Source organism: Pseudophryne corroboree, chromosome 4 (assembly GCF_028390025.1).
Source record: "Pseudophryne corroboree isolate aPseCor3 chromosome 4, aPseCor3.hap2, whole genome shotgun sequence".
Lineage (NCBI taxonomy): Eukaryota > Metazoa > Chordata > Amphibia > Anura > Myobatrachidae > Pseudophryne > Pseudophryne corroboree.
This window is the reverse complement of record NC_086447.1, coordinates 900,873,912-900,898,665: the sequence shown is the minus strand read 5'-3', so window position 1 is coordinate 900,898,665 and position 24,754 is coordinate 900,873,912. Positions and strand designations below refer to the sequence as shown.

The 24,754-nt window shown below is 50.1% G+C and overlaps 1 protein-coding gene across 1 annotated transcript in view; it reads right to left on the bottom strand.

Moving 5' to 3' along the window:
• The window catches only part of SPDYA (speedy/RINGO cell cycle regulator family member A), a 318,074-nt gene extending 296,399 nt beyond the window's left edge, over positions 1–21,675 (bottom strand). The window contains exon 1 of the mRNA XM_063918911.1: positions 21,562–21,675. The gene's annotated coding sequence lies outside the window, so the exon portion shown is untranslated. The remainder of the gene's footprint in view (positions 1–21,561) is intronic.
• Between the last annotated feature and the right edge of the window lie 3,079 nt (positions 21,676–24,754).

Below are 24,754 nucleotides of genomic sequence, written 5' to 3'. Positions count from 1 at the left end.
TAATACTGCGCCTAAATAGTGCCCCCCTCTCTTTTTTTAACCCTTTCTGTAGTGCAGGAAAGAGTCAGGGAGCTTCCCTCCAACTGAGCTGTGAGGGAAAATGGCGCCAGTGTGCTGAGGAGATAGGCTCCGCCCCCTTTTCGGCGGCCTTATCTCCCGGTTTTTTGTATATTCTGGCAGGGGTTAAATGCATCCATATAGCCCAGGAGCTATATGTGATGCATTTTTTTGCCATGTAAGGTATTTCTGTCATGTTTTATTGCGTCTCAGGGCGCCCCCCCCAGCGCCCTGCACCCTCAGTGACCGGAGTGTGAAGTGTGCTGAGAGCAATGGCGCACAGCTGCAGTGCTGTGCGCTACCTTATTTGAAGACAGGAACGTCTTCTGCCGCCGCTTTCTCCGGACCTCTTCGCTCTTCTGGCTCTGTAAGGGGGCCGGCGGCGCGGCTCCGGGACCCATCCAGGCTGAACCTGTGATCGTCCCTCTGGAGCTAATGTCCAGTAGCCAAGAAGCCCAATCCACTCTGCACGCAGGTGAGTTCGCTTCTTCTCCTCTTAGTCCCTCGATGCAGTGAGCCTGTTGCCAGCAGGTCTCACTGAAAATAACAAACCTAAACTAAAACTTTCACTAAGAAGCTCAGGAGAGCCCCTAGTGTGCACCCTTCTCGTCGGGCACAGAAATCTAACTGAGGCTTGGAGGAGGGTCATAGGGGGAGGAGCCAGTGCACACCAGTTAGTCCTAAAGCTTTCTTTAGATGTGCCCAGTCTCCTGCGGAGCCGCTATTCCCCATGGTCCTTACGGAGTCCCCAGCATCCACTTAGGACGTTAGAGAAATATTGTATTAAATGACCTTCAGGCTGTGTGTATAAGGTGTATATGAAACATAAATGAATTGTGTGAATGTACACACACTTTGTTTAATGCACAAAGATAATAAAAATATTGGCTAAAATGACCTTCAGGCTGTGTGTATACGGAGTATATGAAACATAAATGCATTCTGTGCTTAGACTTAGGTCCCATCTAGGGAGGCCAATCCCGGGCCGTTTTTTCAATCCCGGGATTGAAAAACGGTCAATCCCGGGATTCCCGGATCCCAGGATTGCAGTAGGGTTTAGAGAAAGTTGTAGGGAGAAGCGCTGGAGGGAGGGTGTAGGTAGCAGTGCGGGAGGTAGGGAGGGTGTAGGTAGCAGTGCGGGAGGTAGGGAGTGTGTAGGTAGCGGTGCGGGAGGTAGGGAGGGTGTAGGTAGCGGTGCGGGAGGTAGGGACTAGGGAGGGTGTAGGTAGCGGTGCAGGACTCAGAAGGGAGGGTGTAGGTCGCGGCAGGGAGGGTTGGTAGCGGTGCGGGAGGGAGGAAGACTGTAGGGAGCACCACTGTATGCACGGAGGGAGGGAGAGAGGGTGGGTGTAAGTAATAGTACTTACAATTAGACGGGCGGCAACCATTAACACACTGAACGCGGCGGCATTTCAAATGAAGCGCCGGCCGCCAGCCAACCAGAGCTGGCGGACCGGCAGCCAATCAGGGAAGCGGCCGCAGCAGTCGCTCCTGATTGGCTGCCGCTGCAGCTTTCCTGATTGGCTGCCGGTCCGCCAGCTCTGATTGGCTGGCGGCCGGCGCTACATTTGAAGTGCTGCCGCTTTCAACTTGTTCATGGCTGCCGCCCGCCTACTATTAGTAAGTACTATTACTTACACACCCACCCTCCTGCCGCCGCGCATGCGCAGTATAATCCCGTGAATCCCGGGATTGGATGCTCCAATCCCGGGATTCAAATCCCGGGATCCCGCCGATCCCGGGATTGGCCTCCCTAGTCCCATCGCCATGATATCTCATTATAGTATGCAATTATTCCAAAATACGGACAAATCCGATATCCAAAATACTACTGGTCCCAAGCATTTTGGATAAGGGACACTCAATCTGTACTATAATGAACCAACATACACATATATGAGTGTTGTCTCGGTTCCAGGGTATAGACAATGTTTAGATCGACAGTCATTAGATCAACCCATATGGTCAACATGCATTAGGTCGACACTGGAAAAGGTCGATAGGTACAAAAGGTTGACATGGCAATGGTTGACAGACATGATCGACACAACATTTTAAGTTTGTTTTTTTTCATATTTTTTACACCTTTTTCATACTTTACCATCCATGTGGACTACGATTGGGAATAGTAACCTGTGCCGAGCGAGAAGCATAAAAGGGGACGCGGTACACTATTTAAGGTTCCCTGTTATCTGACGTGAAAACGACACCAAAATATATATTTTTAAATGTTGTGTTGACCTTTGTTTGTGTCGTCCATTTACCGTGTTGACCTTTTGTACCTGATTACTTTTTCCTGTGTTGACCTTTTGTCAGTGTCGACCTAATAACATGCCGACCTTTTGTCAGTGTCAACCTAATGCATGTCAACCATATGGGGTCAACATAATGATTGCCCGCTAGTCATTGTAGATTTTCTATGCCACACCCGTGTTGCTTGAGTCTGAATAGTGTAATTAATAAATACTAAGTTGCATTTGGATCTGGGACTCAGGGTCGACACCAAGTAGGTTGACAGCAGTTGGTCGACACACCTTATGTCGACACTGCAGATATGTCGACATGGACAAAAAGGTCGACAAGAACAAGGTCGATAGGAAGAAAGGATGACAAGTGATGTAGTTTTCTTCGTAATGTGACCGGGAACCCCAATTAGTGCACCGTGTCCCTCGCATGGCTCGTCATGCTTCGGGCAAGGTTACTGTCCCCAATTGTAGTCCACGTGGATCATAAAGTATGAAAAATAAGAATTTTACTTACCGATAATTCTATTTCTCGTAGTCCGTAGTGGATGCTGGGAACTCCGTAAGGACCATGGGGAATAGCGGCTCCGCAGGAGACTGGGCACAAAAAAGTAAAGCTTTAGGACTACCTGCTGTGCACTGGCTCCTCCCCCCATGACCCTCCTCCAAGCCTCAGTTAGGATACTGTGCCCGGACGAGCGTACACAATAAGGAAGGATTTTGAATCCCGGGTAAGACTCATACCAGCCACACCAATCACACCGTATAACTTGTGATATGAAACCCAGTTAACAGCATGATAACAGAGGAGCCTCTGAATAGATGGCTCACAACAAGAACCCGATTAGTTAACAATAACTATGTACAACTATTGCAGACAATCCGCACTTGGGATGGGCGCCCAGCATCCACTACGGACTACGAGAAATAGAATTATCGGTGAGTAAATTCTTATTTTCTCTGACGTCCTAGTGGATGCTGGGGACTCCGTAAGGACCATGGGGATTATACCAAAGCTCCCAAACGGGCGGGAGAGTGCGGATGACTCTGCAGCACCGAATGAGCAAACACAAGGTCCTCCTCAGCCAGGGTATCAAACTTGTAGAACTTTGCAAATGTGTTTGAACCCGACCAAGTAGCCGCTCGGCAAAGCTGTAAAGCCGAGACCCCTCGGGCAGCCGCCCAAGAAGAGCCCACCTTCCTTGTGGAATGGGCCTTCACCGATTTTGGATGCGGCAATCCAGCCGCAGAATGAGCCTGCTGAATCGTGCTACAGATCCAGCGAGCAATAGACTGCTTAGAAGCAGGAGCACCCAGCTTGTTGGGTGCCATCAGGATAAACAGCGAGTCAGTTTTCCTGACTCCAGCCGTCCTGGAAAAATAAAATTTTCAGGGCCCTGACTACGTCCAGCAACTTGGAATCCTCCAAGTCCCCAGTAGCCGCAGGCACCACAATAGGTTGGTTCAAGTGAAAACCTGAGACCACCTTCGGGAGAAACTGAGGACGAGTCCTCAACTCTGCCCTATCCATATAGAAAATCAGATAAGGCCTTTTACATGACAAAGCCGCCAATTCTGACACACGCCTGGCCAAGGCCAAGGCCAAGAGCATGACCACTTTCCACGGGAGATACTTTAGCTCCATGGTTTTAAGTGGCTCTACCCATGCGACTTTAGGAAATCCAACACCACGTTGAGATCCAAAAAGTGCCACAGGAGGCACAAAAAGGAGGCTGAATATGTAGTACTCCTTTAACCAAAGTCTTAACTTCAGGCAGTGAAGCCAGTTCTTTCTGGAAGAAATTCGACAGAGCCGAAATCTGGACCTTGATGGACCCCAATTTGAGGCCCAAACGTCACCCCTGCTTGCAGGAAGTGCAGGAATCGACATAGTTGAAATTCCTCCGTCGGGGCCTTCATGGCCTCCCACCAAGCAACAAATCTTCGCCAAACGCGGCGATAATGTCTTGCGGTGACATCCTTCCTGGCTATGATCAGGGTAGGGATGACTTCCTTCGGAATACCCTTTTCCTTTAGGATCCGGTGTTCTACCGCCATGCCGTCAAACGCAGCCGCGGTAAGTCTTGGAACAGACAGGGTCCCTGCTGCAGCAGGTCTTGTCTGAGCGGCAGAGGCCAAGGGTCCTCTGCCAGCATCTCTTGAAGTTCCGGGTACCAAGCTCTTCATGGCCAATCCGGAACCCCGAGTATGGTTTTCACTCCTCGCCTTCTTATTATTCTCAGTACCTTGGGTATGAGAGGTAAAGGAGGAGACACATAAACCGACTGGTACACCCATGGTGTCACTAGAGCGTCCCCAGCGATCGCCTGAGGGTCCCTTGACCTGGCGCCATATCTTTTCAACTTCTTGTTGAGGCGGGACGCCATCATGTCCACCCGTGGTCATTCCCAACGGTTTACCCGCATTTGGAAAACTTCGGGATGAAGTCCCCATTCTCCTGGGTGTAGGTCGCCCATCGGAGAATCCTTGTGGCTTCTGCCATCGCCATCCTGCTTCTTGTGTCGTGATGTCGTCTGATTGGATCAGTACCGGCTGGTTCTGAAGCAGGGGCCTTGCTTGGCTTAGGGTATTGTAAATGGCCCTTAGCTGCAGAATATTTATGTGAAGCGAAATCTCCTTGGAAATTTCTTCCCTGTGTGACTGCACCCCAGCCCCGAAGGCTGGCATCCGTGGTCACCAGGACCCAGTCCTGTATTCCGAATCTGCAGCCCTCTAGTAGATGAGCCCTCTGCAGCCACCACAGCAGCTACACCCTGTTTCTTGCTGACAGGGTTATCCGCTGTTGTATCTGTAGATGGGACCCGGACCATTAGTCCCACAGGTCCCACTGGAACGTCCTTGCGTGGAGTCTTCCGAATGGAATTATGCTTCGTACGAAGCTACCATTTTTCCCAGGACTCGTGTGCATTGATGTACCGACACCTGTCCTGGTTTTAGGATGTCTCTGACTAGAGATGACAACTCCTCGGCTTTTTCCAATGGAAGAAACACTCTTTTCTGGTCTGCGTTCAGAAACATTCCCAGGAACAGAAGACGTGTCGTCGGGACCAGCTGTGACTTTGGAATATTGAGAATCCAGTCGTGCTGTTGTAGCACTTCTGCTACCCCCACTACCAACTGTTCTTTGGACCTCGCCTTTATCAGGAGATCGTCCAAGTACGGGAAAATAAAAACTTTCTTCTTGCGAAGGAGTATCGTCACTTCGGCCATTACCTAGGTAAAGACCTTCGGTGCCGTGGACAACTCCAACGGCCGCGTCTGGAACTGATAGTGACAGTCCTGTACCACATATCTGAGGTACTCCTGGTGAGGGGGGTAAATGGGGACATGCAGGTACGCATCCTTGATGTCCAGGGAGACCCTGTAATCCCCCTCGTCCAGGCTCGTAATAACCGCCCTGAGCGATTCCATCTTGAACTTGAATCTTCTGATATAAAAGTTTAAGTATTTTAATTTCAAGATGGGTCTCACCGAACCGTTTCGGTACCACAACCACTGTGGAATAGTAACCCCTTCCTTGCTGAAGGAGGGGTACCTTGCCAATCACTTGTTGTGATTATAGTGTTGAATATCCACCAACACTGTCTCCCTGGCAGAGGGAGGTGCCGGTAAGGAAGATTTTAGGAAACGGCGGGGGGAAGAACGTCTCGAACTCCAGCCTGTACCCCTGAGATCCTGCTTGAAGGACCCAGGGATCCATGTGAGAGAGCCCACTGTCCGCTGAAATATCTGAGACGGGCCCCCACCGTACCCGGGTCCGCCTGAGCAGCCCCAGCACCATGCTGTGGACCTACCGGACGCAGGGAGGACTTCTGCTCTTGGGAACTAGCTGTGTGTTGCAGCTTTTTTCCTCTACCTTTGCCTCTCGGCAGAAAGGATGAGCCTCTAGCCCTCTTGCTTTTCTGGGGCCGAAAGGACTGTACTTGATGATACGGTGCTTTCCTTTGTTGTGGGGTAGCCTGTGGCAAAAAAATTGATTTCCCAGCAGTAGCTGTGGAAACGAGGTCTGAAAAACTATCCCCAAACAGTTTTACCCCCTTATAGGGCAACTTCCATGTGCCGATTCGAGTCGGCATCGCCTGACCATTGTCAAGTCCATAACCCCCGTCTGGCGGCAATGGACCTAGCGCTTATTTTTGATGCCAGCCGGCAAATATCCCTCTGAGCATCACGCATGTATAAGACCACGTCTTTTATATGCTCTATTTTCAGCAAAATATTGTCCCTATCCATAGTTATTTTCCGACAGGGAATCTGACCACGCAGCGGGAGCACTGCACATCCATGCCGAAGCAACGGCTGGTCGCAATATAATGCCCTAGTGTGTGACCATATCTTATAGGGCAAACTCCTGCTTTCTATCAGCAGGTTCCTTCAGGGCGGCCGTATCCGGAGACGGTAGTGCCACCTTTTCTGATAAGCGTGTAAGCGCTGTATCTACCCTATAGGGTGTTTCCCCGCGTGACCTATCCTCTGGCGGGAAAGGGTACGCTGCCAATAACCGTTGTAGAAATTATCAATTTCTTACCGGGGGAAGATCACTCTTCCTCACACACCTCATTTAATTTCTCAGATGCAGGAAAAACTACTAATAGTTTTCTCTCACCAAACACAATACCCTTTTATGTGGTACCTGGGGTATAATCATAAAATAAGAATTTACTTACCGATAATTCTATTTCTCATAGTCCGTAGTGGATGCTGGGGACTCCGAAAGGACCATGGGGAATAGCGGCTCCGCAGGAGACTGGGCACAAAAGTATAAGCTTTAGGACTACCTGGTGTGCACTGGCTCCTCCCCCTATGACCCTCCTCCAAGCCTCAGTTAGGATACTGTGCCCGGACGAGCGTACACAATAAGGAAGGATTTTGAATCCCGGGTAAGACTCATACCAGCCACACCAATCACACCGTACAACTTGTGATTTGAACCCAGTTAACAGCATGATAACAGAGGAGCCTCTGAAAAGATGGCTCACAACAATAATAACCCGATTTTTAACAATAACTATGTACAAGTATTGCAGACAATCCGCACTTGGGATGGGCGCCCAGCATCCACTACGGACTATGAGAAATAGAATTATCGGTAAGTAAATTCTTATTTTCTCTAACGTCCTAGTGGATGCTGGGGACTCCGAAAGGACCATGGGGATTATACCAAAGCTCCCAAACGGGCGGGAGAGTGCGGATGACTCTGCAGCACCGAATGAGAGAACTCCAGGTCCTCCTCAGCCAGGGTATCAAATTTGTAGAATTTTGCAAACGTATTTGCCCCTGACCAAGTAGCTGCTCGGCAAAGTTGTAAAGCCGAGACCCCTCGGGCAGCCGCCCAAGATGAGCCCACTTTCCGTGTGGAATGGGCTTTTACAGATTTTGGCTGTGGCAGGCCTGCCACAGAATGTGCAAGCTGAATTGTACTACAAATCCAACGAGCAATCGTCTGCTTAGAAGCAGGAGCACCCAGCTTGTTGGGTGCATACAGGATAAACAGCGAGTCAGATTTTCTGACTCCAGCCGTCCTGGAAACATATTTTCAGGGCCCTGACTACGTCCAGCAACTTGGAATCCTCCAAGTCCCTAGTAGCCGCAGGCACCACAATAGGCTGGTTTAAGTGAAATGCTGAAACCACCTTCGGGAGAAATTGAGGACGAGTCCTCAATTCTGCCCTGTCCGTATGAAAAATTAGGTAAGGGCTTTTATAGGATAAAGCCGCCAATTCTGATACACGCCTGGCTGAAGCCAGGGCTAACAGCATTACCACTTTCCATGTGAGATATTTTAAGTCCACAGTGGTGAGTGGTTCAAACCAATGTGATTTTAGGAATCCCAAAACTACCTTGAGATCCCAAGGTGCCACTGGAGGCACAAAAGGAGGCTGTATATGCAGTACCCCCTTGACAAACGTCTGAACTTCAGGAACTGAAGCTAGTTCTTTTTGGAAGAATATTGACAGGGCCGAAATTTGAACCTTAATGGACCCTAATTTGAGGCCCATAGACAGTCCTGTTTGCAGGAAATGCAGGAATCGACCCAGTTGAAATTCCTCTGTAGGGGCCTTCCTGCCCTCACACCACGCAACATATTTACGCCAAATACGGTGATAATGTTGCACAGTTACATCCTTCCTGGCTTTGATCAGGGTAGGGATGACTTCATCTGGAATGCCTTTTTCCTTCAGAATCCGGCGTTCAACTGCCATGCCGTCAAACGCAGCCGCGGCAAGTCTTGGAACAGACATGGTCCCTGCTGGAGCAGGTCCTTTCTTAGAGGTAGAGGCCACGGGTCTTCCGTGAGCATCTCTTGAATTTCCGGGTACCAAGTCCTTCTTGGCCAATCCGGAGCCACGAGTATAGTCTTTACACCTCTCCTTCTAATGATTCTCAGTACCTTGGGTATGAGAGGCAGAGGAGGGAACACATATACTGACTGGTACACCCACGGTGTTACCAGAGCGTCCACAGCTATTGCCTGAGGGTCCCTTGACCTGGCGCAATATCTGTCCAGTTTTTTGTTGAGGCGGGACGCAATCATGTCCACCTTTGGTTTTTCCCAACGGTTCACAATCATGTGGAAGACTTCTGGGTGAAGTCCCCACTCCCCCGGGTGAAGATCGTGTCTGCTGAGGAAGTCTGCTTCCCAGTTGTCCACTCCCGGAATGAACACTGCTGACAGTGCTATCACATGATTTTCCGCCCAGCGAAGAATCCTTGCAACTTCCGTCATTGCCCTCCTGCTTCTTGTGCCGCCCTGTCTGTTTACGTGGGCGACTGCCGTGATGTTGTCCGACTGGATCAACACCGGCTGACCCTGAAGCAGAGGCCTTGCCTGACTTAGGGCATTGTAAATGGCCCTTAGTTCCAGGATATTTATGTGAAGTGACGTTTCCATGCTTGACCACAAGCCCTGGAAATTTTTTCCCTGTGTGACTGCTCCCCAGCCTCTCAGGCTGGCATCCGTGGTCACCAGGACCCAATCCTGAATGCCGAATCTGCGGCCCTCTAGGAGATGAGCACTCTGTAACCACCACAGGAGAGACACCCTTGTCCTTGGAGACAGGGTTATCCGCTGATGCATTTGAAGATGCGATCCGGACCATTTGTCCAGCAGATCCCACTGAAAAGTTCTTGCGTGGAATCTGCCGAATGGAATCGCTTCGTAAGAAGCCACCATCTTTCCCAGGACCCTTGTGCATTGATGCACTGACACTTGGCCTGGTCTTAGGAGGTTCCTGACTAGGTCGGATAACTCCCTGGCTTTCTCCTCCGGGAGAAACACCTTTTTCTGTACTGTGTCCAGAATCATCCCTAGGAACAGCAGACGTGTCGTCGGAATCAGCTGCGATTTTGGAATATTTAGAATCCATCCGTGCTGTCGTAGTACTACTTGAGATAGTGCTACTCCGACCTCTAACTGTTCTCTGGACCTTGCCCTTATCAGGAGATCGTCCAAGTAAGGGGTAATTAAGACGCCTTTTCTTCGAAGAAGAATCATCATTTCGGCCATTACCTTGGTAAAGATCCGGGGTGCCGTGGACAATCCAAACGGCAGCGTCTGAAACTGATAGTGACAGTTCTGTACCACAAACCTGAGGTACCCTTGGTGAGAAGGGCAAATTGGGACATGGAGGTAAGCATCCTTGATGTCCAGAGACACCATATAGTCCCCTTCTTCCAGGTTCGCTATCACTGCTCTGAGTGACTCCATCTTGAACTTGAACCTTTTTATGTAAGTGTTCAAGGATTTCAGATTTAAAATGGGTCTCACCGAGCCGTCCGGCTTCGGTACCACAAACAGCGTGGAATAATACCCCTTTCCCTGTTGTAGGAGGGGTACCTTGATTATCACCTGCTGGGAATACAGCTTGTGAATGGCTTCCAATACCGCCTCCCTGTCGGGGGGAGACGTTGGTAAAGCAGACTTCAGGAACCGGCGAGGGGGAGACGTCTCGAATTCCAATTTGTACCCCTGAGATACTACCTGCAGGATCCAGGGGTCCACTTGCGAGTGAGCCCACTGCGCGCTGAAATTCTTGAGACGGGCCCCCACCGTGCCTGAGTCCGCTTGTAAGGCCCCAGCGTCATGCTGAGGACTTGGCAGAAGCGGGGGAGGGCTTCTGTTCGTAGGAAGAGGCTGTCTGCTGCAGTCTTTTTCCCCTTCCTCTGCCCCGGGGCAGATATGAGTGGCCTTTTGCCCGCTTGCCCTTATGGGGACGAAAGGACTGAGCCTGAAAAGACGGTATCTTTTTCTGCTGAGAGGTGACCTGGGGTAAAAAGGTGGATTTTCCAGCCGTTGCCGTGGCCACCAGGTCCGATAGACCGACCCCAAATAACTCCTCCCCTTTATACGGCAATACTTCCATATGCCGTTTGGAATCCGCATCACCTGACCACTGTCGCGTCCATAACCCTCTTCTGGCAGAAATGGACATCGCACTTACTCTTGATGCCAGAGTGCAAATATCCCTCTGTGCATCTCGCTTATATAGAAATGCATCCTTTAAATGCTCTATAGTCAATAATATATTGTCCCTGTCCAGGGTATCAATATTTTCAGTCAGGGAATCCGACCAAGCCACCCCAGCACTGCACATCCAGGCTGAGGCGATTGCTGGTCGCAGTATAATACCAGTATGTGTGTATATACTTTTTAGGATATTTTCCAGCTTCCTATCAGCTGGTTCCTTGAGGGCGGCCGTATCAGGAGACGGTAACGCCACTTGTTTTGATAAGCGTGTGAGCGCCTTATCTACCCTAGGGGGTGTTTCCCAACGTGCCCTAACCTCTGGCGGGAAAGGGTATAATGCCAATAATTTTTTCGAAATTAGCAGTTTTTTATCGGGGGAAACCCACGCTTCATCACACACCTCATTTAATTCATCTGATTCAGGAAAAACTACGGGTAGTTTTTTCACACCCCACATAATACCCTTTTTTGTGGTACTTGTAGTATCAGAAATGTTCAAAACCTCCTTCATTGCTGTGATCATGTAACGTGTGGCCCTACTGGAAAATACGTTTGTTTCCTCACCGTCGACACTGGAGTCAGTGTCCGTGTCAGTGTCTGTATCGACCTGAGGTAACGGGCGTTTTATAGCCCCTGACGGTGTTTGAGACGCCTGTACAGGTATTAACTGATTTGCCGGCTGTCTCATGTCGTCAACAGTCTTTTGTAAAGTGCTGACACTATCACGTAATTCTTTCCATAAGACCATCCAGTCAGGTGTCGACTCCCTAGGGGGTGACATCACTAACACAGGCAATTGCTCCGCCTCCACACCATTTTCCTCCTCATACATGTCGACACAACGTACCAACACACAGCACACACACAGGGAATGCTCTGATAGAGGACAGGACCCCACTAGCCCTTTGGGGAGACAGAGGGAGAGTTTGCCAGCACACACCAGAGCGCTATATATATATATAGGGATAACCTTATATAAGTGTTTTTCCCTGATATAGCTGCTGTATATATTTATCTGCCAAATTAGTGCCCCCCCCTCTCTTGTTTTACCCTGTTTCTGTAGTGCAGGACTGCAGGGGAGAGTCAGGGAGCCTTCCTCCAACGGAGCTGTGAGGAAAAATAAGATTTTACTTACCGATAAATCTATTTCTCGTAGTCCGTAGTGGATGCTGGGACTCCGTAAGGACCATGGGGGATAGCGGCTCCGCAGGAGACAGGGCACAAAATAAAAGCTTAAGGATCAGGTGGTGTGCACTGGCTCCTCCCCCCATGACCCTCCTCCAAGCCTCAGTTAGGATACTGTGCCCGGACGAGCGTACATAATAAGGAAGGATATTGAATCCCGGGTAAGACTCATACCAGCCACACCAATCACACCGTACAACTTGTGATCTGAACCCAGTTAACAGTATGATAAACGCAAAGGAGCCTCTGAAAAGATGGCTCACAACAATAATAACCCGAATTTTTGTAACAATAACTATATACAAGTATTGCAGACAATCCGCACTAGGGATGGGCGCCCAGCATCCACTACGGACTACGAGAAATAGATTTATCGGTAAGTAAAATCTTATTTTCTCTGACGTCCTAGTGGATGCTGGGACTCCGTAAGGACCATGGGGATTATACCAAAGCTCCCAAACGGGCGGGAGAGTGCGGATGACTCTGCAGCACCGAATGAGAGAACTCCAGGTCCTCCTCAGCCAGGGTATCAAATTTGTAGAATTTAGCAAACGTGTTTGCCCCTGACCAAGTAGCTGCTCGGCAAAGTTGTAAAGCCGAGACCCCTCGGGCAGCCGCCCAAGATGAGCCCACTTTCCTTGTGGAATGGGCTTTTACTGATTTTGGCTGTGGCAATCCTGCCACAGAATGTGCAAGCTGAATTGTACTACAAATCCAACGAGCAATCGTCTGCTTAGAAGCAGGAGCACCCAGCTTGTTGGGTGCATACAGGATAAACAGCGAGTCAGATTTTCTGACTCCAGCCGTCCTGGAAACATATATTTTCAAGGCCCTGACAACGTCAAGCAACTTAGAGTCCTCTAAGTCCCTGGTAGCCGCAGGTACCACAATAGGTTGGTTCATGTGAAATGCAGAAACCACCTTAGGTAGAAATTGAGGACGAGTCCTCAATTCCGCCCTGTCAGAATGAAAAATTAAGTAAGGGCTTTTATATGATAAAGCCGCCAATTCTGACACACGCCTGGCTGAAGCCAAGGCTAACAGCATCGACACCTTCCATGTGAGATATTTTAAGTCCACAGTGGAAAGTGGTTCAAACCAATGTGACTTTAGAAAACTCAACACCACATTGAGATCCCAAGGTGCCACTGGAGGCACAAAAGGAGGCTGTATGTGCAGCACCCTTTTACAAATGTCTGAACTTCAGGTACTGAAGCCAGTTCTTTCTGGAAGAAAATCGACAGGGCCGAAATTTGAACCTTAATGGACCCTAATTTTAGGCCCATAGACAGTCCTGTTTGCAGGAAATGAAGGAAACGACCCAGTTGAAATTCCTCTGTAGGGGCCTTCTTGGCCTCACACCACGCAACATATTTACGCCAAATGCGGTGATAATGTTTTGCGGTTACGTCCTTCCTGGCTTTGACCAGAGTAGGGATGACTTCTTCTGGAATGCCTTTTTCCCTCAGGATCCGGCGTTCAACCGCCATGCCGTCAAACGCAGCCGCGGTAAGTCTTGGAACAGACAAGGCCCCTGCAGTAGCAGGTCCTTTCTTAGAGGTAGAGGCCACGGTTCGTCCGTGAGCATCTCTTGAAGTTCCGGGTACCAAGTCCTTCTTGGCCAATCCGGAACCACGAGTATAGTTCTTACTCCTCTCCTTCTTATGATTCTCAGTACTTTTGGTATGAGAGGCAGAGAAGGGAACACATACACTGACTGGTACACCCACGGCGTTACCAGAGCGTCCACTGCTATTGCCTGAGGGTCCCTTGACCTGGCGCAATATCTGTCCAGTTTTTTGTTTAGACGTGACGCCATCATGTCCACCTTTGGTTTTTTCCCAACGGTTTACAATCAGGTGGAAGACTTCTGGGTGAAGTCCCCACTCTCCCGGGTGAAGGTCGTGTCTGCTGAGGAAGTCTGCTTCCCAGTTGTCCACTCCCGGAATGAACACTGCTGACAGTGCTATCACATGATTTTCCGCCCAGCGAAGAATCCTTGCAGCTTCTGCCATTGCCCTCCTGCTTCTCGTGCCGCCCTGTCTGTTTACGTGGGCGACTGACGTGATGTTGTCCGATTGGATCAACACCGCCTGACCCTGAAGCAGAGGTTTTGCTTGACTTAGGGCATTGTAAATGGCCCTTAGTTCCAGAATGTTTATATGAAGAGATGTTTCCATGCTTGACCACAAGCCCTGGAAATTCCTTCCCTGTGTGACTGCTCCCCAGCCTCTCAGGCTGGCATCCGTGGTTACCAGGATCCAATCCTGAATGCCAAATCTGCGGCCCTCTAGGAGATGAGCACTCTGCAGCCACCACAGGAGAGACACCCTTGTCCTTGGCGACAGGGTTATCCGCTGATGCATCTGCAGATGCGATCCGGACCATTTGTCCAGTAGATCCCACTGAAACGTTCTTGCATGGAATCTTCCGAATGGAATCGCTTCGTAAGAAGCCACCATTTTTCCCAGGACCCTCGTGCACTGATGCACTGAGACCTGGCCTGGTTTTAGGAGGTTCCTGACTAGCTCGGATAACTCCCTGGACTTCTCCTCCGGGAGAAACACCTTCTTCTGGACTGTGTCCAGAATCATTCCTAGGAACAGTAGACGTGTCGTTGGAATCAGCTGCGATTTTGGAATATTTAGAATCCACCCGTGCTGACGTAACACTACCTGAGATAGTGCTACTCCGACTTCTAACTGTTCCCTGGATCTTGCCCTTATCAGGAGATCGTCCAAGTAAGGGATAATTAAAATGCCTTTTCTTCGTAGAAGAATCATAATTTCGGCCATTACCTTGGTAAAGACCCGAGGTGCCGTGGACAATCCAAACGGCAGCGTCTGAAACTGATGACAGTTTTGTACTACAAACCTGAGGTACCCTTGGTGAGAAGGGTATATTGGGACGTGGAGATAAGCATCTTTGATGTCCAGAGACACCATATAGTCCCCTTCTTCCAGGTTCGCTATCACTGCTCTGAGTGACTCCATCTTGAATTTGAACCTTTTTATGTAAGTGTTCAAGGATTTCAGATTTAAAATTGGTCTCACCGAGCCGTCCGGCTTCGGTACCACAAACAGCGTGGAATAATACCCCTTTCCTTGTTGCAGAAGGGGTACCTTGATTATCACCTGCTGGGAATACAGCTTGTGAATGGCTTCCAAAACTTCCTCCCTGTCGGAGGGAGACTTTGGTAAAGCAGACTTCAGGAACCGACGAGGGGGAAACGCCTCGAATTCCAGTTTGTACCCCTGCGATACTACCTGTAGAATCCAGGGATCCACTTGCGAGTGAGCCCACTGCGCGTTGAAATTCTTGAGACGGGCCCCCACCATATCTGAGTCTGCTTGTAAAGCCCCAGCGTCATGCTGAAGACTTGGCAGAAGCAGGGGAGGGCTTCTGCTCCTGGGAAGCGGCTGCATGGTGCAGTCTTTTTCCTCTTCCTCTGCCCCGGGGCAGAAAGGAGTGGCCTTTTGCTCGCTTGTACTTATGGGAACGAAAGGACTGAGTTTGAAAAGACGGTGTCTTTTTCTGCTGATGTGAAGTGACCTGGGGTAAAAAGGTGGATTTTCCAGCCGTTGCCGTGGCCACCAGGTCCGATAGACCAGCCCCAAATAACTCCTCCCCTTTATACGGCAATACTTCCATGTGCCGTTTGGAATCCGCATCCCCTGACCACTGTCGCGTCCATAACGCTCTTCTGGCAGAGATGGACATAGCACTTACTCTTGATGCCAGGGTGCAAATCATAGGTGTGCGCAGGGGGGGTGCCTGGTGCGCACAGGCACCCCCTAATGTCTGGCACCCCGATCTCACATGCCTGATGCAGTGATCACCGAGCAAGCTGATTACTGTCCAATCTGCGCTGCACCCTGTCAGGACTGCATTACTGACCGGACGCCTGGGTTAATCAAGGGTGCCACTGCCACCAGCTTTCAAACACCCGGCTCCACCTCCATGTACAAAAACAGCGTGATGTGACATGATTACGTTATGCTGCTCGTACGCCCACCCGCCACATGCCCACCTCTCTCCTTTTATGCTATGCCAACGCCAGCCACTGATGAGGATCAGCATGCAGCCAGCGTTCCTCTTAGGAAGACAAATTCAATACTGGCAGGCGATCGGCAGCAGCATTGACACGTCACTCGTTTTTCCAGCAGCAGCAGTACTAGTCTGCGACTGTCAGTGACAGTGAGTGACTAACCTGTAAGTAAGCTGCTGCAGCTTGCAGGGGAAAGAGAGGCGGAGCCAGACCGGGCTGAGGAGGAGCAGTGTAATTGCAGTGAGTGCCATCAGGGGTGTTTGTTTGGTGCACACCACAACATCTGACAATGTATCTGCTTATTTGGATTGGTACAAGGGTGGATATTTTATATTGCATTGACCGTCAATAGATGGTGCTAGACACGCCCAAAAGGCGGTGCTAGACACACACCTCCGACGGTGCACCCTCTAATAAAATGGTCTGCGCACGCCTATGGTGCAAATATCCCTCTGTGCATCACGCATATATAGTAATGCATCCTTTAAATGTTCTATAGTTAACAAAATATTGTCCCTATCCAGGGTATCAATATTCTCAGTCAGGGAATCCGACCATGCGACTCCAGCACTGCACATCCAGGCTGAGGCGATTGCTGGTCGCAGTATAACACCAGTATGTGTGTATATACTTTTTAGGATATTTTCCAGCCTTCTATCAGCTGGTTCTTTGAGGGTGGCCGTATCAGGAGACGGTAACGCTACTTGTTTAGATAAACGTGTGAGCGCCTTATCTACCCTAGGGGGTGTTTCCCAACGCGCCCTAACCTCTGGCGGGAAGGGATATAATGCTAATAATTTTTTAGAAATTAGCTGTTTTTTATCGGGGGAAACCCACGCTTTATCACACACCTCATTTATTTCCTCTGACTCAGGAAAAACTATTGGTAGTTTTTTCACACCCCACATAATACCCTTCTTTGTGGTACTTGTAGTGTCAGAAAGGTTCAATGCCTCTTTCATTGCCGTGATCATGTAACGTGTGGCCCTACTGGACATTACGTTTGTCTCGTCACCGTCGACACTAGACTCAGTATCTGTGTCAGGGTTTGTGTCGACCCACTGAGGTAACGGGCGTTTTAGCGCCCCTGACGGTGTCTGAGACGCCTGGACAGGCACTAATTGATTTGCCGGCTGTCTGATGTCGTCAACAGTTTTTTGCAAATTGCTGACATTATCACTTAATTGTTTAAATACAATCATCCAGTCAGGTGTCGACTCCCTAGGGGGTGACATCACCAACACAGGCAACTGCTCCGCCTCCACATCATTTTCCTCCTCATACATGTCGACACACGCGTACCGACACACAGCACACACACCGGGAATGCTCTGATAGAGGACAGGACCCCACTTAGCCCTTTGGAGAGACAGAGGGAGAGTCTGCCAGCACACACCCAGCGCTATATATATATACAGGGATAACCTTATATAAGTGTTATTCCCTTATAGCTGCTGTTATTATCGTTATTTGCTGCCAAAAATGCCCCCCCTTCTCTTTTTTACCCTGATTCTGAAGCAGGACTGCAGGGGAGAGTCAGGGAGCCGTCCTTCCAGCGGAGCTGTGAGGGAAAATGGCGCTTGTGTGCTGAGGAGATAGGCTCCGCCCCTTCACGACGTCCTTATCTCCCGCTTTTTTGTGTAAAAATGGCAGGGGTTAAAATACATCCATATAGCCCAGGAGCTATATGTGATGTATTCTTTTTGCCACCTAAGGTATATACTGTTATATTGCGTCTCAGGGCGCTCCCCCCCAGCGCCCTGCACCCTCAGTGACCGGAGTGTGAAGTGTGCTGAGAGCAATGGCGCACAGCTGCGGTGCTGTGCGCTACCTTAGTCTGAAGACAGGATGTCTTCTGCCGCCGATTTCACCGGACCTCTTCGTCTCTTCTGGCTCTGTAAGGGGGACGGCGGCGCGGCTCCGGTGACCCATCCAGGCTGAACCTGTGATCGTCCCTCTGGAGCTAATGTCCAGTAGCCTAAGAAACCCGATCCACTCTGCACTCAGGTGAGTCCGTTTCTTCTCCCCTTAGTCCCACGATGCAGTGAGCCTGTTGCCAGCAGGACTCACTGAAAATAAAAAAACCTAAACTAAACTTTTATTCTAAGCAGCTCAGGAGAGCCACCTAGATTGCACCCTTCTCGGCCGGGCACAAAAATCTAACTGAGGCTTGGAGGAGGGTCATGGGGGGAGGAGCCAGTGCACACCACCTGATCCTTAAGCTTTTATTTTGTGCCCTGTCTCCTGCGGAGCCGCTATCCCCCATGGTCCTTACGGAGTCCCAGCATCCACTAGGACGTCAGAGAAAAATGGCGCCAGTGTGCTGAGGAGATAGGCTCCGCCCCCTTCTCGGTGGCCTTTCTCCCGCTTTTTTACGGAAAAATTGGCAGGGGTTAAATGCATCCATATAGCCCAGGAGCTATATGTGATGTATTTTTTTGCCAAAAAAGGTATTTTTATTGCGTCTCAGGGCGCCCCCCCCAGCGCCCTGCACCCTCAGTGACCGGAGTGTGAAGTGTGCTGAGAGCAATGGCGCACAGCTGCGGTGCTGTGCGCTACCTTATTGAAGACAGGACGTCTTCTGCCGCCGATTTTCCGGACCTCTTCAGTCTTCTGGCTCTGTAAGGGGGCCGGCGGCGCGGCTCTGGGACCCATCCATGGCTGGGCCTGTGATCGTCCCTCTGGAGCTAATGTCCAGTAGCCTAAGAAGCCCAATCCACTCTGCACGCAGGTGAGTTCGCTTCTTCTCCCCTTAGTCCCTCGGTGCAGTGAGCCTGTTGCCAGCAGGTCTCACTGAAAATAAAAAACCTACTTTAAACTTTTACTCTAAGCAGCTCAGCAGAGCCCCTTAGTATGCACCCTTCTCGTTCGGGCACAAAAATCTAACTGAGGCTTGGAGGAGGGTCATAGGGGGAGGAGCCAGTGCACACCAGGTAGTCCTAAAGCTTTTACTTTTGTGCCCAGTCTCCTGCGGAGCCGCTATTCCCCATGGTCCTTTCGGAGTCCCCAGCATCCACTAGGACGTTAGAGAAATGTGTAATACATTTTTCATTGCCTCAATCCTGTAACGGGTGGACCTATTTGGAGGGTACACCAGTCTCATCGATGTCGACACTGGAGTCAGTATCCGTGTCGACATCTGTGTCTGTTATTTGAGGTAGTGGGCGATTTTAAAGCCCCCCATGACATTTGAGACGCTGGAACAGGCACAAGCTGAGTAGCCGGCTGTTCCGTGTCGTCGACCTTTTATGTAAGGAGTTGACACTTTCACATAATCCTTCCATAAGTTCAACCACACCGGTGTCGACCCCGCAGGGGGTGACAACATATTTACAGGCATTCGCTCCGCCTCCACCTCATTATCCTCCACATACCTGTCGACACAGCCGTACCGACACACAGCACACACACAGGGAATGCTCTGATAGAGGACAGGACCCCACAAAGCCCTTTGGGGAGACAGAGGGAGAGTATGCCAGCACACACCAGGGCGCTATATATCACAGGGATAGCACCTATAAAAAAGTGTTTTCCCTTATAGCTGCATATATTTGTATACTGCGCCTAAATTGTGCCCCCCCTCTCTTTTTAACCCTTTCTGTAGTGTATTAACTGCAGGGGAGAGCTAGGGAGCTTCCCTCCAACGGAGCTGTGAGGGAAAATGGCGCCAGTGTGCTGAGGAGATAGGCTCCGCCCCCTTCTCGGCTGACTTTTCTCCCGCTTTTTTCTGGAATCTGGCAGGGGTTAATATACATCCATATAGCCCTGGGGGTTATATGTGATGTATTTTTGCCAGCCAAGGTGTTTATATTGCTGCTCAGGGCGCCCCCCCCCCCCCCCAGCGCCCTGCACCCATCAGTGACCGGAGTGTGTGGTGTGCATGAGGAGCAATGGCGCACAGCTGCAGTGCTGTGCGCTACCTTGGTGAAGACTGATGTCTTCTGCCGCCGATTTTCCGGACCTCTTCTTGCTTCTGGCTCTGTAAGGGGGCCGGCGGCGCGGCTCTGGGACCGGACTCCGAGGCTGGGCCTGTGTTCGGTCCCTCTGGAGCTAATGGTGTCCAGTAGCCTAAGCAGGCAGGTTCGCTTCTTCTCCCCTTAGTCCCTCGATGCAGTGAGCCTGTTGCCAGCAGGTCTTACTGAAAATAAAAAACCTAAAACTAACTTTTTCTAAGAAGCTCAGGAGAGCCCCCTAGATTGCACCCAGCTCGGTCGGGCACAAAAATCTAACTGAGGCTTGGAGGAGGGTCATGGGGGGAGGAGCCAGTGCACACCAGGTAGTCCTAAAGCTTTCTTTTTTGTGCCCAGTCTCCTGCGGAGCTGCTATTCCCCATGGTCCTTACGGAGTTCCCAGCATCCACTAGGACGTCAGAGAAAAGTTCGGAAAAAAAACAAAACAAAAAACTTATGTCAACCTTTTTTCTGTCGACCTATTTGTAGTGTCGACCTAAGGTCAGTAGCGGATCTTGCTACGGGATTTTTACCCGGGGCGCCGCCTTCCGGAGGGTGCCGCGCCATGGCAAGATCCGCTACCGTTTGTCAGTGCCCCCCGTTGCTGTGAAGGAAACTAGACGGGTAGACGCTACCCGTCTAGTTTCCCTTCGCGTAGAGGACCTTTGCTGTGCGGTGCGCGATGACATCATCGCGCACCGCACAGCATTGTGGGACTGGCACATAGACACTAGGGGTCATAATTGACCTCTAGGGGTAAATTTACTAAGATGGGAGTTCTATTTAAGATGGGATGTTGCCCATAGCAACCAATCAGATTCCAGGTATTATGTTCTAGAAGGTGCTAGATAAATGAGAAGTAGAATCTGATTGGTTGCTATGGGCAACATCCCATCTTAAATAGAACTCCCATCTTAGTAAATTTACCCCCTAGTGTCTATGCTGTACTATGGGAGAGACGTCATGACGTCTCTCCCATAGATCCGAGGAGAGAAGCGGCGCGGAGGAGGTCAGCAGCGGTCGGGAATCAGGAGCGGGGATAGTAAGTATTCATTATTATTTTTTTGTATTTAATTTTTTTTAAGCGGCGCTACTCTACAGGGGGCACAAATGGGGGCACAACTCTACAGGGGGCGTAACTGACCACGCCCCTGTATGAAGCCGCGCCCCTATTTTTGCCCGGGGCGCCACAAGGGCTAGAACCGGCCCTGCCTAAGGTGTGTCGACCAACTGGTGTCAACCTGGAGTCCGGATACCGTTGCATTTACCATGTAAAGTACAATAGCATACAATAATGTGCTACTCTTGTTTTCCCAGTGTACTTTCCCATAGCAACATATAACTAGCTAAGCTAGTGAATGATTAAAATGGAAATAAAATAATTGAAAATAAAAATGTAAGAATGCCAATTAGTTGAAAGTGTTTTTGCACGTTGAGAAGAAGTGGGAGAAGCAGAAGCCAGGTGTCTGGCTGGGATACATGCCAATACGATCATACTCTGGCACATCATATGTATTACACAGGTCCAGCAATGGAGGTAGCTAATGGGCACCGTGGCAATGCCATCATTGCCATGCACGTTATACATACTCTCCTATCTGGCTCTGAGTATTCTAACCAGGAGACCGCTTAGAAGTTGAATGGAACCCACGGCAGACGGATCAGCGCTGGCCTGGGACGGCTTCCACCAATCGCAAATATCTCGGGGAAGAACAACGAATCAGCAGCGGCTACGAGCAGGCCGCTGACCAATCAGAGGAGAGCGGCGCTCCGTGGTTCCGCCCCGTGGCTGGGGTTAGAGCGAGCCGTACTGTGACTGGGAAAGGCGGGAAAGTTTCAGTCAGTCGGTGTCGGCCATATTGGTCCCTTTGCTGAGAGACTTTTCATTCGACGTTTTTTATATGTGGGTTTCGTAAAAAAAAAAAAAAAAAAAAGATAATAAGACACAAGTTCATCACAAAAAAAGATGGTGGAATAATAGGGTTCGTTGTTTAGCAGTAAGAAAAAGAGTATTAAAATGTAACCTATAAGAAATATCTAGAGGAAGGCTGGAAATCTGCCACTACTAGTACTATACAAGCACTTGCAAGTGTCTCGTTTTTTTTTTTTTTTTTCATAAACTCAACAATCTTTATGAGCCAATAATACTACATTAACTCCTCATCCTCCATCATTAGCCCCTGACCTTTCATCATAAACCATAAACCCTACATCACGCATCATTATCCCCTCATACTCAATTTATTACGTTTCTCATATAGCGCAGCATATTTTGTTGTGCTTTACAATCGGCACAAGAGTAAAAAACTGTGTAAAGACAGACATGGGGGTCGATTCAATTCACCGACAGTTGAATAGCGCCTGGAATTAGCTCCCGGCGCTATTCAATTCAGCTCAAGTTAAGTCGGCGAAGGCCCGTTCTCCCGGACTTAATAGGTTGATTTGTCAGGAGAACTGACATTCTCCGACTTAAGTCCCCGCCACGATGGTGATTCCCGACAGAATCAGCCTCGCGCCGGCCGCACGTCAGCACTTTTGTTGGATTTCTTCTCTCATCCCCCGGGGGTGAGAGAAGAATTCCCGACAATTGAGTGTCACTTGGCGCTGTATTGAATCAACTGTCGGTGAATTGAATCGACCAGGGCCGTAACTAGGTGTGTGCCAAGTGGGCTTGGCACACAGCGCAGTTGCCCTGAGGGCGCACGGCCAGCGGCATGTAATGAGTCAAATTGACTCATTACATGCCGCCTCTGAAGTCTGCGCCGTGCGCCGCCGCCGCACTGGGGAGGAGAGCAGCGCTGGGCAGCGGAGAAGAAGGAGGAGGGAAGGGGACTGGAGCCGCAGCAGCGCTATTTCATTGGTAGTAACCGCATCCCAGCATCCACAGCAGCGCCGGGCAGCCAATACGGAAGGAGAGGGAGCTGCTGCAGCGGCGCTTACTACCAATGAAATAGCGCTGCTGCGGCTCCAGTCCCCATCCCTCCTCCTCCTTCTCACCTGCCTGCACCGAGGGAGCTGCACGAGGAGCCTGACTGCCAGATGGTAAGTATCTCTCTTTCTTTCTCTCTCTCTCTCGGGGACACCGTCTGCCATAATGTGTAAAAAGGGGGCCTGGCTGCCGCAATGTGTAAAAAGGGGGACTGCCTGCCGCAATGTGTAAAAAGGGGGACTGCCTGCCGCAATGTGTAAAAAGGGGGACTGGCTGCCGTAATGTGTAAAAAGGGGGACTGCCTGCCGTAATGTGTAAAAAGGGGGACTGCCTGCCGTAATGTGTAAAAAGGGGGACTGGCTGCCGCAATGTGTAAAAAGGGGGACTGCCTGCCGCAATGTGTAAAAAGGGGGACTGCCTGCCGCAATGTGTAAAAAGGAGGACTGGCTGCCGCAATGTGTAAAAAGGAGGACTGCCTGCCGCAATGTGTAAAAAGGGGGACTGGCTGCCGCAATGTGTAAAAAGGGGGACTGCCTGCCGCAATGTGTAAAAAGGGGGACTGCCTGCCGCAATGTGTAAAAAGGGGGAATGCCTGCCGCAATGTGTAAAAAGGGGGACTGGCTGCCGCAATGTGTAAAAAGGGGGACTGGCTGCCGTAATGTGTAAAAAGGGGGACTGGCTGCCGCAATGTGTAAAAAGGGGGACTGGCTGCCGCAATGTGTAAAAAGGGGGACTGGCTGCCGCAATGTGTAAAAAGGGGGACTGGCTGCCGCAATGTGTAAAAAGGGGCTGGCTGCCGCAATGTGTAAAAAGGGGGACTGCCTGCCGCCATGTGTAAAAAGGGGGACTGGCTGCCGCAATGTTTAAAAAGGGGGACTGGCTGCCGCAATGTGTAAAAAGGGGGCCTAGCTGCCGTAATGTGTAAAAAGGGGGCCTGGCTGCCGCAATGTGTAAAAAGGGGGACTGTCTGCTGTAATGTGTAAAAAGGGGGACGCTGTCTGTTGTAATGTATAAAAGGGGCTCTACCTGGTGTAGTGGCGCTACTGTGCAACGTAATTTGAATAATGGAGACTACTGTGCACCGTAGTATGAATTGCTATTATTTTGTGGCCACGCCCCTATATGGGGGGCACCAATGTAATTTCTTGCACACAGCGCTAAAATGCCTAGTTACGGCACTGGAATCGACCCCATAGAGGTAGAAGGGCCCTGCTCGCACGCTTACACTCTATAGGGAAATAGGCATTGATACACAAGGATAGGTGCTACCTATTGCATAATGGTCCTACTAGACCACAGGTTCTCAAACTCAGTCCTCGGGGGCCCACACAGTGCATGTTTTGCAGGTCTCCTCACAGAATCGCAAGTGAAATAATTAGCTCCACCTGTGGACCTTTGAAAATGCGTCTGTGAGTAATTTATACACCTGTGCACTTGCTGGGTTACCTGCAAAACATGCACTGTGTGGGGTCCTGAGGACCGAGTTTGAGAACCCCTGTACTCAGGGATGGATCTAGACTTTTCTTTAGGGGGGCGGTTTACTGTTTAATCTTGACTCCTCCCTCTACAGTCCCAACTCCTCCCATCTGCAGTCCTCTCTCAATTCTGACTAAACTTTTTGAGTGAGACTGAGATAGAGCTTTGTGATTGTTCTATGTACATGTGACTGTGCTATGGGGTAATTGTATTTATTAGCCCTAGTACCCACACACCAGCAAGTGAGGGGCAAATGCTCTGTAACCCTTGCTCTCCTGCTCCTCTGTGCTGCTGTGGTATAAGCCCGGAGAGCTCTCTTCTGCTCAAAAGTGGGCGTGGCTATGACTGTGTTAGGGGGGGCGGTCGCCCCCTTCGCCC